This window comes from Thalassophryne amazonica, chromosome 3 (genome assembly GCF_902500255.1).
Source record: "Thalassophryne amazonica chromosome 3, fThaAma1.1, whole genome shotgun sequence".
NCBI classification, from domain to species: domain Eukaryota; kingdom Metazoa; phylum Chordata; class Actinopteri; order Batrachoidiformes; family Batrachoididae; genus Thalassophryne; species Thalassophryne amazonica.
This window is the reverse complement of record NC_047105.1, coordinates 91,260,473-91,272,845: the sequence shown is the minus strand read 5'-3', so window position 1 is coordinate 91,272,845 and position 12,373 is coordinate 91,260,473. Positions and strand designations below refer to the sequence as shown.

General features: G+C 42.8%; 1 protein-coding gene across 1 annotated transcript in view; it reads right to left on the bottom strand.

Moving 5' to 3' along the window:
• The window catches only part of myorg (myogenesis regulating glycosidase (putative)), a 105,882-nt gene that overhangs the window by 54,054 nt on the left and 39,455 nt on the right, over positions 1–12,373 (bottom strand). The gene's annotated exons all lie outside the window — the stretch shown is intronic.

The window sequence follows — 12,373 nt, the reverse complement described above, 5'->3', positions numbered from 1 at the left end:
CCCTTCTGTCTGATCATTTTTTAATAACATTTACATTTACTCTGATGGACTACCCAGCAGTAGGGAATAAGTTTCATTACACTAGAAGTCTTTCAGAAAGCGCTGTAACTAGGTTTAAGGATATGATTCCTTCTTTATGTTCTCTAATGCCATATAACAACACAGTGCAGAGTAGCTACCTAAACTCTGTAAGGGAGATAGAGTATCTCGTCAATAGTTTTACATCCTCATTGAAGACAGCTTTGGATGCTGTAGCTCCTCTGAAAAAGAGAGCTTTAAATCAGAAGTGTCTGATTCCATGGTATAACTCTCAAACTCGTAGCTTAAAGCAGATAACCCGTAAGTTGGAGAGGAAATGGCGTCTCACTAATTTAGAAGATCTTCACTTAGCCTGGAAAAAGAGTCTGTTGCTCTATAAAAAAGCCCTCCGTAAAGCTAGGACATCTTTCTACTCATCACTAATTGAAGAAAATAAGAACAACCCCAGGTTTCTTTTCAGCACTGTAGCCAGGCTGACAAAGAGTCAGAGCTCTATTGAGCTGAGTATTCCATTAACTTTAACTAGTAATGAGTTCATGACTTTCTTTGCTAACAAAATTTTAACTATTAGAGAAAAAATTACTCATAACCATCCCAAAGACGTATCGTTATCTTTGGCTGCTTTCAGTGATGCCGGTATTTGGTTAGACTCTTTCTCTCCGATTGTTCTGTCTGAGTTATTTTCATTAGTTACTTCATCCAAACCATCAACATGTTTATTAGACCCCATTCCTACCAGGCTGCTCAAGGAAGCCCTACCATTATTTAATGCTTCGATCTTAAATATGATCAATCTATCTTTGTTAGTTGGCTATGTACCACAGGCTTTTAAGGTGGCAGTAATTAAACCATTACTTAAAAAGCCATCACTTGACCCAGCTATCTTAGCTAATTATAGGCCAATCTCCAACCTTCCTTTTCTCTCAAAAATTCTTGAAAGGGTAGTTGTAAAACAGCTAACTGATCATCTGCAGAGGAATGGTCTATTTGAAGAGTTTCAGTCAGGTTTTAGAATTCATCATAGTACAGAAACAGCATTAGTGAAGGTTACAAATGATCTTCTTATGGCCTCGGACAGTGGACTCATCTCTGTGCTTGTTCTGTTAGACCTCAGTGCTGCTTTTGATACTGTTGACCATAAAATTTTATTACAGAGATTAGAGCATGCCATAGGTATTAAAGGCACTGCGCTGCGGTGGTTTGAATCATATTTGTCTAATAGATTACAATTTGTTCATGTAAATGGGGAATCTTCTTCACAGACTAAAGTTAATTATGGAGTTCCACAAGGTTCTGTGCTAGGACCAATTTTATTCACTTTATATATGCTTCCCTTAGGCAGTATTATTAGACGGTATTGCTTAAATTTTCATTGTTACGCAGATGATACCCAGCTTTATCTATCCATGAAGCCAGAGGACACACACCAATTAGCTAAACTGCAGGATTGTCTTACAGACATAAAGACATGGATGACCTCTAATTTCCTGCTTTTAAACTCAGATAAAACTGAAGTTATTGTACTTGGCCCCACAAATCTTAGAAACATGGTGTCTAACCAGATCCTTACTCTGGATGGCATTACCCTGACCTCTAGTAATACTGTGAGAAATCTTGGAGTCATTTTTGATCAGGATATGTCATTCAAAGCGCATATTAAACAAATATGTAGGACTGCTTTTTTGCATTTACGCAATATCTCTAAAATCAGAAAGGTCTTGTCTCAGAGTGATGCTGAAAAACTAATTCATGCATTTATTTCCTCTAGGCTGGACTATTGTAATTCATTATTATCAGGTTGTCCTAAAAGTTCCCTAATAAGCCTTCAGTTAATTCAAAATGCTGCAGCTAGAGTGCTGACGGGGACTAGAAGGAGAGAGCATATCTCACCCATATTGGCCTCTCTTCACTGGCTTCCTGTTAATTCTAGAATAGAATTTAAAATTCTTCTTCTTACTTATAAGGTTTTGAATAATCAGGTCCCATCTTATCTTAGGGACCTCGTAGTACCATATCACCCCAATAGAGCGCTTCGCTCTCAGACTGCAGGCTTACTTGTAGTTCCTAGGGTTTGTAAGAGTAGAATGGGAGGCAGAGCCTTCAGCTTTCAGGCTCCTCTCCTGTGGAACCAGCTCCCAATTCAGATCAGGGAGACAGACACCCTCTCTACTTTTAAGATTAGGCTTAAAACTTTCCTTTTTGCTAAAGCTTATAGTTAGGGCTGGATCAGGTGACCCTGAACCATCCCTTAGTTATGCTGCTATAGACGTAGACTGCTGGGGGGTTCCCATGATGCACTGTTTCTTTCTCTTTTTGCTCTGTATGCACCACTCTGCATTTAATCATTAGTGATCGATCTCTGCTCCCCTCCACAGCATGTCTTTTTCCTGGTTCTCTCCCTCAGCCCCAACCAGTCCCAGCAGAAGACTGCCCCTCCCTGAGCCTGGTTCTGCTGGAGGTTTCTTCCTGTTAAAAGGGAGTTTTTCCTTCCCACTGTAGCCAAGTGCTTGCTCACAGGGGGTCGTTTTGACCGTTGGGGTTTTACATCATTATTGTATGGCCTTGCCTTACAATATAAAGCGCCTTGGGGCAACTGTTTGTTGTGATTTGGCGCTATATAAAAAAAAAATTGATTGATTGATTGATTGAACACGCCCATAAATATTCAGACTCCGCTTCAGACATACCCTCATTTTACGACATGGAAGCCAGGAAGACGGCAAAGAAAAACAACTCCACCAGTCACGACGCGTGCCAATAGAGCGTCAAAAGCGGCCGTCACATCGTTTTGTAGTACAATCAAAAAAGTGTTACTGTGGTCCCTCGTTTATCGCGGGAGTTACGTTCTAAAAATAGCCCGTAATACGCGAAAGTGCGACGTAGTCAGTGTTATTTTTTACAATTATTATAGACGTTTCTGTTGTGTGTTGGGGGGGTGTGGCTGGACATTTTGGTGTTCTTTTCTTTTCTTTGCTCTCCAGGTGGTATGAAAACTGATTTGTCTGTGGAGAAGGTGCTGGCTGAAGAGTCCTTCACCCTCATCAACGTTATGTGTAGCACCTGTGGATGGTGCTCACATGCAACCTTAAAGACTTTCAGCTAAAGCAGATAATTAGATGGCGTTCTGCATTTAAGCCATGTGTGATTCAAGCAGAATTGCCGGGAACTCGACCTTGTGGTGTTCGTTTGTGAGACGCTGAGGACCGCGCCTGGGTTTGACATCGTGCCTGTGAAGGAAGAAGGGTGAGGGACACATGCTGTCAGCACACATCAGAGGTGAATAATTGTTTGACTAATTGTTGATCGTAACTTGGTATTTTGTTACGCAGTATATTTGAATTGTGATGAGAATTGTGCAGCTCGCTTCTCACTGCCGTGGCGTGTGGACAACTGATCCTCCACCTGTTGTGAGAAGCTGCTCATTTACATAAAGCTTAAATACAGACCTGAATGTGTTGCTGATAGTGTGTGCCTTTTGAAGGATATTGCTTGTAACTGCTGACTTACCTCACCTCTTCTATCCTTCGCAGAGAGTCAGTTTGTCGTGTCCACCTGGGGGGTGTTTGGCGGTAAAAGTGAGTCCAGAAGCGCCGGGCCTCGATCCTTTTGGGCGCTGGAGAGCGTGCCAGCCTTCACTCCACCAGACTGACGCTGTTTTAGTTTGTACACGTTGTTATGCACCAAAGGGTGGAAGAAATAAATTGTTTTGTTATTGGAACCGCTTTCTGGTTATTTTAGCGCTGGGTTCCGTCAGACGCAGGTCCGCTCCTCAACCCGCGTCGACACATAACAGTAGTTCCCGGCCATTCCATAATGGACCCAGCGGGAGAGGCGGTTCCTTTCGCCGAAAGAGTTCAAGAACACTTGGAGAAAATATGGGAGCAATTACTGCATCTCGCAAACCAAATTAAACCAACAGACGCCTGTGTTACGGAGCTTGCAGCGCAAGCCGTTCCGCTTCCTGCTGTTCCAGCTGCGGCACCATCGATACCGGTGCAGATAACTCCGTCTCCCAGAGATTCGGCGTCCGAACTGATTATTTGTCATCCGGAGCCTTATGCGGGAGACGTTGAAGCCTGTGCTTCGTTTTTGATGCAATGTTCTCTGGTGACGTATCTCCAGGTGTTCTGGGACAGGCGAAATAATACACAAAAAAAAAAAAACTTGTATGGGTTAATGTTTTGTTTCTTTGAATAGGGGTTATAATTTGTTTGGGGAGTCAGAGGCGTGTCTGGTGGAGTGAACGATAGGCGGTTAGAAGCCCGTCTGGACTCACTTGATCGTTTTTTTTTTATGTGTATTTAGGTATTTTCTGTTTGGGTCTGGGGTCGTTTTGTTTTGTTGTTTTTTATTTCCCTACTTCCCTAACCCCAACCTCACTTGCCCCAAGACCGTTCGTCTTGTGGGTTGTGGGGTGGTGCAGGTTGGTCAGGCTGAGCATTCTCAGAAGACCTCTGCACCTAGGGGGGGGGTTGTTAGGGGCGTTTTTCTTGGTTTGGTTAGGGCCCGGTTCCAATCCAGCCTCGGTGGGCCTTTGTACCGTTCGTCATTGGTGTTGCCGGGGTGTGGTGCAGCGGGGAGATACCTCAGTCGGAGGGGTGGGCCGATCTGTTGCCGTTCGCCATTTCGGTAGTTCCACCCCTCCCGAGAGGCTGGGGTATGGTCGAGTTGGGGCACCGGACGTATTTCCGGTTTTCCGCTGCGCCTAGCGGTTGGGGCTGGGTTAGTTTTTTCTGTTCCCTTCCCCGGCTTGATGTTTTGTGCCGTTCGCCAAAATTGAGCTGCCGAGGGGCTCTGGGAGGGACCTGGGGTCTTTCGGGGTGCCGGGGAAGGCAACAGGGTTTAATGGTTGTTTTATTTGCCCCCCGGGTTGTTTAGGGTAGTCCTCCGGGGGTTGGATTTTGATTTTGTTTTGTTTCCTTCCGGGTTCCACCTCCAGGGTTGATGGGACAGTCCTCTGGGGGGGGAATTGGTTTGTGGGGCCGACTAGCCAGTTGTGGCCAGGTCTGGGGTTTCGGGGTTGTGGGGAAGGTGCCTCCTGGGGTTTGATGGTACGGTCCTCTGGGGGGCGCCGTTTGCTCCATGTGTGCCTGGGGACCTTTGTGGGATTCCGGTTCTGGCTATTCCTCCTGGAACCAGCGGTAAAGGCCTTCTGGGGGTGTTGGGCTCTGCAAGTCGTTCTGGGAGGGTTGTTTGTTATTTTTCTTTTATGCATTTATGTTTGTATTGTGTTTGTGGGGCTGTGTTGGGTTTTTGCATTTGGGAGTTTTTCTTTTCTTCCCGGGGTTGGATGGGACGGTCCCCTGGGGAGGTTTTGGGTGGGTTTTATGTTTTTTCTTGTATGTTGGATTGTATTAGGGACTGTTTTGGGGTTTTTGTTGATGCCAGCCGGCCTTCCAGCTGCGGTGCCCTGTCCTGCTGTCTGTGGTGGACCTTGGGAGCGTTATGCTGTCTGCTTCCTGACGAGGACCCCGGAGGGAGGTGCTATTCTCGGACCTGGTCTGTTCGGTCGCCGGGAGGCTTCCCGTTAAAGGGGGGGTACTGTTGTGTGTTGGGGGGGTGTGGCTGGACATTTTGGTGTTCTTTTCTTTTCTTTGCTCTCCAGGTGGTATGAAAACTGATTTGTCTGTGGAGAAGGTGCTGGCTGAAGAGTCCTTCACCCTCATCAACGTTATGTGTAGCACCTGTGGATGGTGCTCACATGCAACCTTAAAGACTTTCAGCTGAAGCAGATAATTAGATGGCATTCTGCATTTAAGCCATGTGTGATTCAAGCAGAATTGCCGGGAACTCGACCTTGTGGTGTTCGTTTGTGAGACGCTGAGGACCGCGCCTGGGTTTGACATCGTGCCTGTGAAGGAAGAAGGGTGAAGGACACATGCTGTCAGCACACATCAGAGGTGAATAACTGTTTGACTAATTGTTGATAGTAACTTGGTATTTTGTTACGCAGTATATTTGAATTGTGATGAGAATTGTGCAGCTCGCTTCTCACTGCCGTGGCGTGCGGACAACTGATCCTCCACCTGTTGTGAGAAGCTGCTCATTTACATAAAGCTTAAATACAGACCTGAATGTGTTGCTGATAGTGTGTGCCTTTTGAAGGATATTGCTTGTAACTGCTGACTTACCTCACCTCTTCTATCCTTCGCAGAGAGTCGGTTTGTCGTGTCCACCTGGGGGGTGTTTGGCGGTAAAAGTGAGTCCAGAAGTGCCAGGCCTTGATCCTTTTGGGCGCTGGAGAGCGTGCCAGCCTTCACTCCACCAGACTGACGCTGTTTTAGTTTGTACACGTTGTTATGCACCAAAGGGTGGAAGAAATAAATTGTTTTGTTATTGGAACCGCTTTCTGGTTATTTTAGCGCTGGGTTCCGTCAGACGCAGGTCCGCTCCTCAACCCGCGTCGACAGTTTCAAAAGCTGTAAAACCACTTTATACACTTTCTCAATCAGGCATGAACATTTTCTCACTTTTCTCTCATGTGTAAACACTCTCAAAGTTCAAACCTTAGTAGAAAAATAAGACCAAACTGTTTTCAGGCCCAAACATTTGTTTGAGAAATAAAAATAGAACGTTTTCCTATAAATAATTATGATGGCTTTTAGAACTAACGAATTTAATTTTAACGATCAACGTACAAGGTTGGACGCATAAGAAATTATTAATAGTGACTGACCAGTATTTCACAGATCGCGCCTCTGCGTCCTGACGCCGCGCCTTTTTCCACTCACACCTGGCTGCAGGTGTCTGTTTCCGAGTGACAAACACAGTTATGAGTAGTTGTTGGCGCTCTTTTTTCTTCTGGGTGAGAAGATTCTTATAAAGACACGCAGACCACAATGCACTGTAAAAAAAAGCATGCAAAATTGGACTAAAGAAATCCGCGAAAGGTGAACTGCGTTATAGCGAGGGACCACTGTATTCTCTTTTCACGTCAATAATTCTTGACGTGGATATTTGCTCTCTCAATTAATAAGACGCGCCTAATTTTTCAGATTTCTTTATTTTTAAAATGTATTTCATTTATTTTATTGTGACAAATGAATGGAGACGACACAACCTGATTGCAGCACAGGCGAAGGGAATGACAAACAGCGGGATTTGTATTGATTATGTAGTATAATCAGGAAAGTTTTATTTATGTAACATATGCATTGATTTGTATAATGGCACTGTTTATCATGTTGATCAGTTTCATTTTTATGTGGATTCCAGCGCTGGTTCATTTTGGTGTATAATTTACGCCACCTCTCGACCTGGTGTATATTTTCAGCGCACCGTACGCCAACGACCACAGTGATAAATGTCAAGTTTTGGCGTACACCCCATATACGCTCAAATATCGCCGTACGCACGTTGATACATGAGGCCCATTGTCTATAACTTTTTTTTAGAGTGAGAAATGCTAAATAAATGCATTGTGTAACTAAAAAAAAATTATCGTTTAAATAATCGTGATTTCAGTATTTACCTAAATAATCGTGATACTGATTTTTTCCATAATCGAGCAGCCCTAATCTGCCGATACCGATACTTTTCCAATACCAGAGCTCTGTTTGCTTTGTTATTATTATTATTATTATTATTATTGTTGTTGTTGATGATTTTATGAGGATTTTCTTAAAAAGGAGACCTGAAAGTTGAGCAACAATTTGCCAGAAGGTGTATCTAAGATGAAAGCCTAGATTTGATGTTTTGATGAAAGAATTCATTACGTTTATTTTTTATAGACTTTTATAGCCTTATTTTGACAGACTTAAAGAGAAAAGACAGCACTCTCTCTCCCTGCCTGTCTCTCCCTCTGCCTGTCCCTCTGTCTCTCTCCCTCTGTCTATCTGTCTCTCTCCCTCTCTCTCTCTGTCTGTCTCTCTCTCCCCCTCTGTCTCTCTCTCTGTCTGTCTCTCTCTCCCCTTCTGTCTGTCTGTCTCCCTCTCTGTCTGTCTCTCGCTCGCTTTCTCTCTTCCTCTCGCTCGCTCTTTCTTTCTCTGTCTCGCTCGCTTTCTCTCTTCCTCTGTCTCTCTCTCTTTTTCTTACTCTCTCCCTGTTTAAGTGCTGTGCAAACTTCGAACTTTTGGGAAACACAAAGCCTTTCAACTGTAAAATAAATATGTCATCATCGATGCTCACATGCAGGATTTTAATGGAGACTTTTTCCTGTTGGGCTTCTCCTCTTCGGCTGCACGTTGAGCTGGCATGTTACAGCCTTGGGACAGTGAAGCTGGCTAACTTTGTAGCACACATTTTCAGCAACAATTCAGTTAATTTTTCAGATAATTCGTGCTCGACAAATAGACAATGTGAAGCCGAGAGCCGGGCAGAAATTTGCCACTACCCGCAGCTAGAACAATGTGGAAGAGAGCTCTCTCAAACAAACCGGCGACACAAACCTCCCCCTCCCCTCCTCCCGCTCGGCAGTAAACAACCAGAGAGCAAACAACAGCAGTTGAGAGGATTCACAGTTGCACTTCTCCGGTATCGAAAAATGTCGCAGGTTGGATCGGTATTTTCCGATACGTGAATTACGTCAGCATCGGAACCTGATACCAATCCAGGATCGGATCGGTCCCATCCATACTATCTATGACTGAAAGTTTTGGAGTTATGGAGTAAAAACAGCAAGAGTGGTGACAAAGGTCAATTTCAGTTTGTGCATGGGTCAAAAGTTGATAAAAAGTAGTTCAAGCTGAGCTGAGCTAATAGCATTAATAAATGGAATAATTTGGACTGTGTCGAAAGCCTGGTCTGCAAATGTCAACGTCCATTGGATTCTATGTCATGTGACATATGTTACCCCGTAACATGCTAACTATGCATGACACATGGTGCAAACTATTCCTTATTAAAACTCTGTTATCTCACCTAATAATGTGCATCACCTTTTACTCTACACTTTATTTTTTAACAAACCTAAACCAATGTACATGACATGTTTGATCACAGCTTGCTAAAATACATAGAAAAACAGTTACAACTACACAGAAGCTAAGGCAAACACAAGGGTGGATGCCTCGGGTGGCGCACTGATGATTTCATACTGTAAACTGTGAGTACTAATTTGTGTATAACTGCATCCATGTCTCTCAGATGTCTTCTGGCATTAAAACCAACATTTTATATATCTTCCTTATACCAATGTCTGTCTGTGTGGCACTTTACCATGAAGCCCCTTTCTCACATGTGTATGCACCCCAGAATATCATGGGCTACAAATGTTAGGTTGTGCCCTGTCTCCCCCTCTGTGTTCCCAGTCTTTCTTGTTCAGTGTCTGTGTGCTGTGCTGGGCGTGGCTGACCTACTTTCCACCAGAGAGAACATAGAGAGGGCCGACTTTCTATATGCTGCATTGTAATTGGCTGAGTGCTGGCCGCCATTTTGAATGTGTGTAACTGGGTGTTGCTATAGACGCACAATGGCAGTCTTTGTGTCACTCTAGAGTCATATTAGAGACAAAAGTTTCTGTTTATGTGCATTTTTCATGGCCACGGATCATAACTATCATACCAGCAACATCAGAAAAACATCAAGATCTAAAGGAACTGAGTGTTCGGCTATCAATGGCACCAAGTACACTAAAACTAACAAGGAAGTGGCATTCTACTCCTTTCCAAAGGGTATCGTAAAGAAATGATTCAATCCACCAACATCAGTAACCTTTTTGCTTAACGATTCCCTTATCGGTAGTCAGGGTGGCCCTTGTTTTTGGGATTGTTGGTCAGGAAAATTATCATTTCTCTACATTGATTACAGACCCTGCAGCGGGTCTGTAATCAACTTATCTGCAACGCGGCTTTGCTTTGAACCTTGAACCAATCGAAGCAGTGACTCACAGATCAAAGCAGTGCTTCAATCTAATGCTTTGTTGATTCATTGTTTTATTTTGCTTTATCTTAATTTTCCCCCTAAAACCCTAAAGAGAATATGTCTGTGAGTAATATTTACCTTTTTTTATGTTAAACTGACCTGTTATGGTCTTCTGAAACAGTTGATAGATGTATTTTATAACTTAAAAACGGGACAGATGCTAATGTGTTAGCATGTCTATGGCATTTTCAATGTTAAAGTTAGCATTAAGCTGTTGCAGTAGTCAGCACGTTTGTGTGCATTTGTTTTCTATATAATAATGGCTTAGTGTTTCTTGTCATAAAAGAGTCATGTGTATTACAAATTGTAATATTTTTAAATTTATTTTTGTTTATATCAATCAATCAATCAATTTTATTTATATAGCGCCAAATCACAACAAACAGTTGCCCCAAGGCACTTTATATTGTAAGGCAAGGCCATACAATAATTACGTAAAAACCCCAACGGTCAAAACGACCCCCTGTGAGCAAGCACTTGGCGACAGTGGGAAGGAAAAACTCCCTTTTAACAGGAAGAAACCTCCAGCAGAACCAGGCTCAGGGAGGGGCAGTCTTCTGCTGGGACTGGTTGGGGCTGAGGGAAAGAACCAAGAAAAAGACATGCTGTGGAGGGGAGCAGAGATCAATCACTAATGATTAAATGCAGAGTGGTGCATACAGAGCAAAAAGAGAAAGAAACACTCAGTGCATCATGGGAACCCCCCAGCAGTCTAAGTCTATAGCAGCATAACTAAGGGATGGTTCAGGGTCACCTGATCCAGCACTAACTATAAGCTTTAGCAAAAAGGAAAGTTTTAAGCCTAATCTTAAAAGTAGAGAGGGTGCCTGTCTCCCTGATCTGAATTGGGAGCTGGTTCCACAGGAGAGGAGCCTGAAAGCTGAAGGCTCTGCCTCCCATTCTACTCTTACAAACCCTAGGAACTACAAGTAAGCCTGCAGTCAAAGAGCGAAGTGCTCTATTGGGGTGATATGGTACTATGAGGTCCCTAAGATAAGATGGGACCTGATTATTCAAAACCTTATAAGTAAGAAGAAGAATTTTAAATTCTATTCTAGAATTAACAGGAAGCCAATGAAGAGAGGCCAATATGGGTGAGATATGCTCTCTCCTTCTAGTCCCCGTTAGTACTCTAGCTGCAGCATTTTGAATTAACTGAAGGCTTTTCAGGGAACTTTTAGGACAACCTGATAATAATGAATTACAATAGTCCAGCCTAGAGGAAATAAATGCATGAATTAGTTTTTCAGCATCACTCTGAGACAAGACCTTTCTAATTTTAGAGATATTGCGTAAATGCAAAAAAGCAGTCCTACATATTTGTTTAATATGCGCTTTGAATGACATATCCTGATCAAAAATGACTCCAAGATTTCTCACAGTATTACTAGAGGTCAGGGTAATGCCATCCAGAGTAAGAATCTGGTTAGACACCATGTTTCTAAGATTTGTGGGGCCAAGTACAATAACTTCAGTTTTATCTGAGTTTAAAAGCAGGAAATTAGAGGTCATCCATGTCTTTATGTCTGTAAGACAATCCTGCAGTTTAGCTAATTGGTGTGTGTCCTCTGGCTTCATGGATAGATAAAGCTGGCTATCATCTGCGTAACAATGAAAATTTAAGCAATGCCGTCTAATAATACTGCCTAAGGGAAACATGTATAAAGTGAATAAAATTGGTCCTAGCACAGAACCTTGTGGAACTCCATAATTAACCTTAGTCTGTGAAGACGATTCCCCATTTACATGAACAAATTGTAATCTATTACATAAATATGATTCAAACCACCGCAGCGCAGTGCCTTTAATACCTATGGCATGCTCTAATCTCTGTAATAAAATGTTATGGTCAACAGTATCAAAAGCAGCACTGAGGTCTAACAGAACAAGCACAGAGATGAGTCCACTGTCTGAGGCCATAAGAAGATCATTTGTAACCTTCACTAATGCTGTTTCTGTACTATGATGAATTCTAAAACCTGACTGAAACTCTTCAAATAGACCATTCCTCTGCAGATGATCAGTTAGCTGTTTTACAACTACCCTTTCAAGAATTTTTGAGAGAAAAGGAAGGTTGGAGATTGGCCTATAATTAGCTAAGATAGCTGGGTCAAGTGATGGCTTTTTAAGTAATGGTTTAATTACTGCCACCTTAAAAGCCTGTGGTACATAGCCAACTAATAAAGATAGATTGATCATATTTAAGATCAAAGCATTAAATAATGGTAGGGCTTCCTTGAGCAGCCTGGTAGGAATGGGGTCTAATAGACATGTTGATGGTTTGGATGAAGCAACTAATGTCTAATAATAGATTAAATGCAGTGTTGAGGCTGTCATTCTCAGCATCTGTGTGGATGTTAAAATCGCCCACTATAATTATCTTATCTGAGCTAAGCACTAAGTCAGACAAAAGGTCTGAAAATTCACAGAGAAACTCACAGTAACGACCAGGAGGACGATAGATAACAACAAA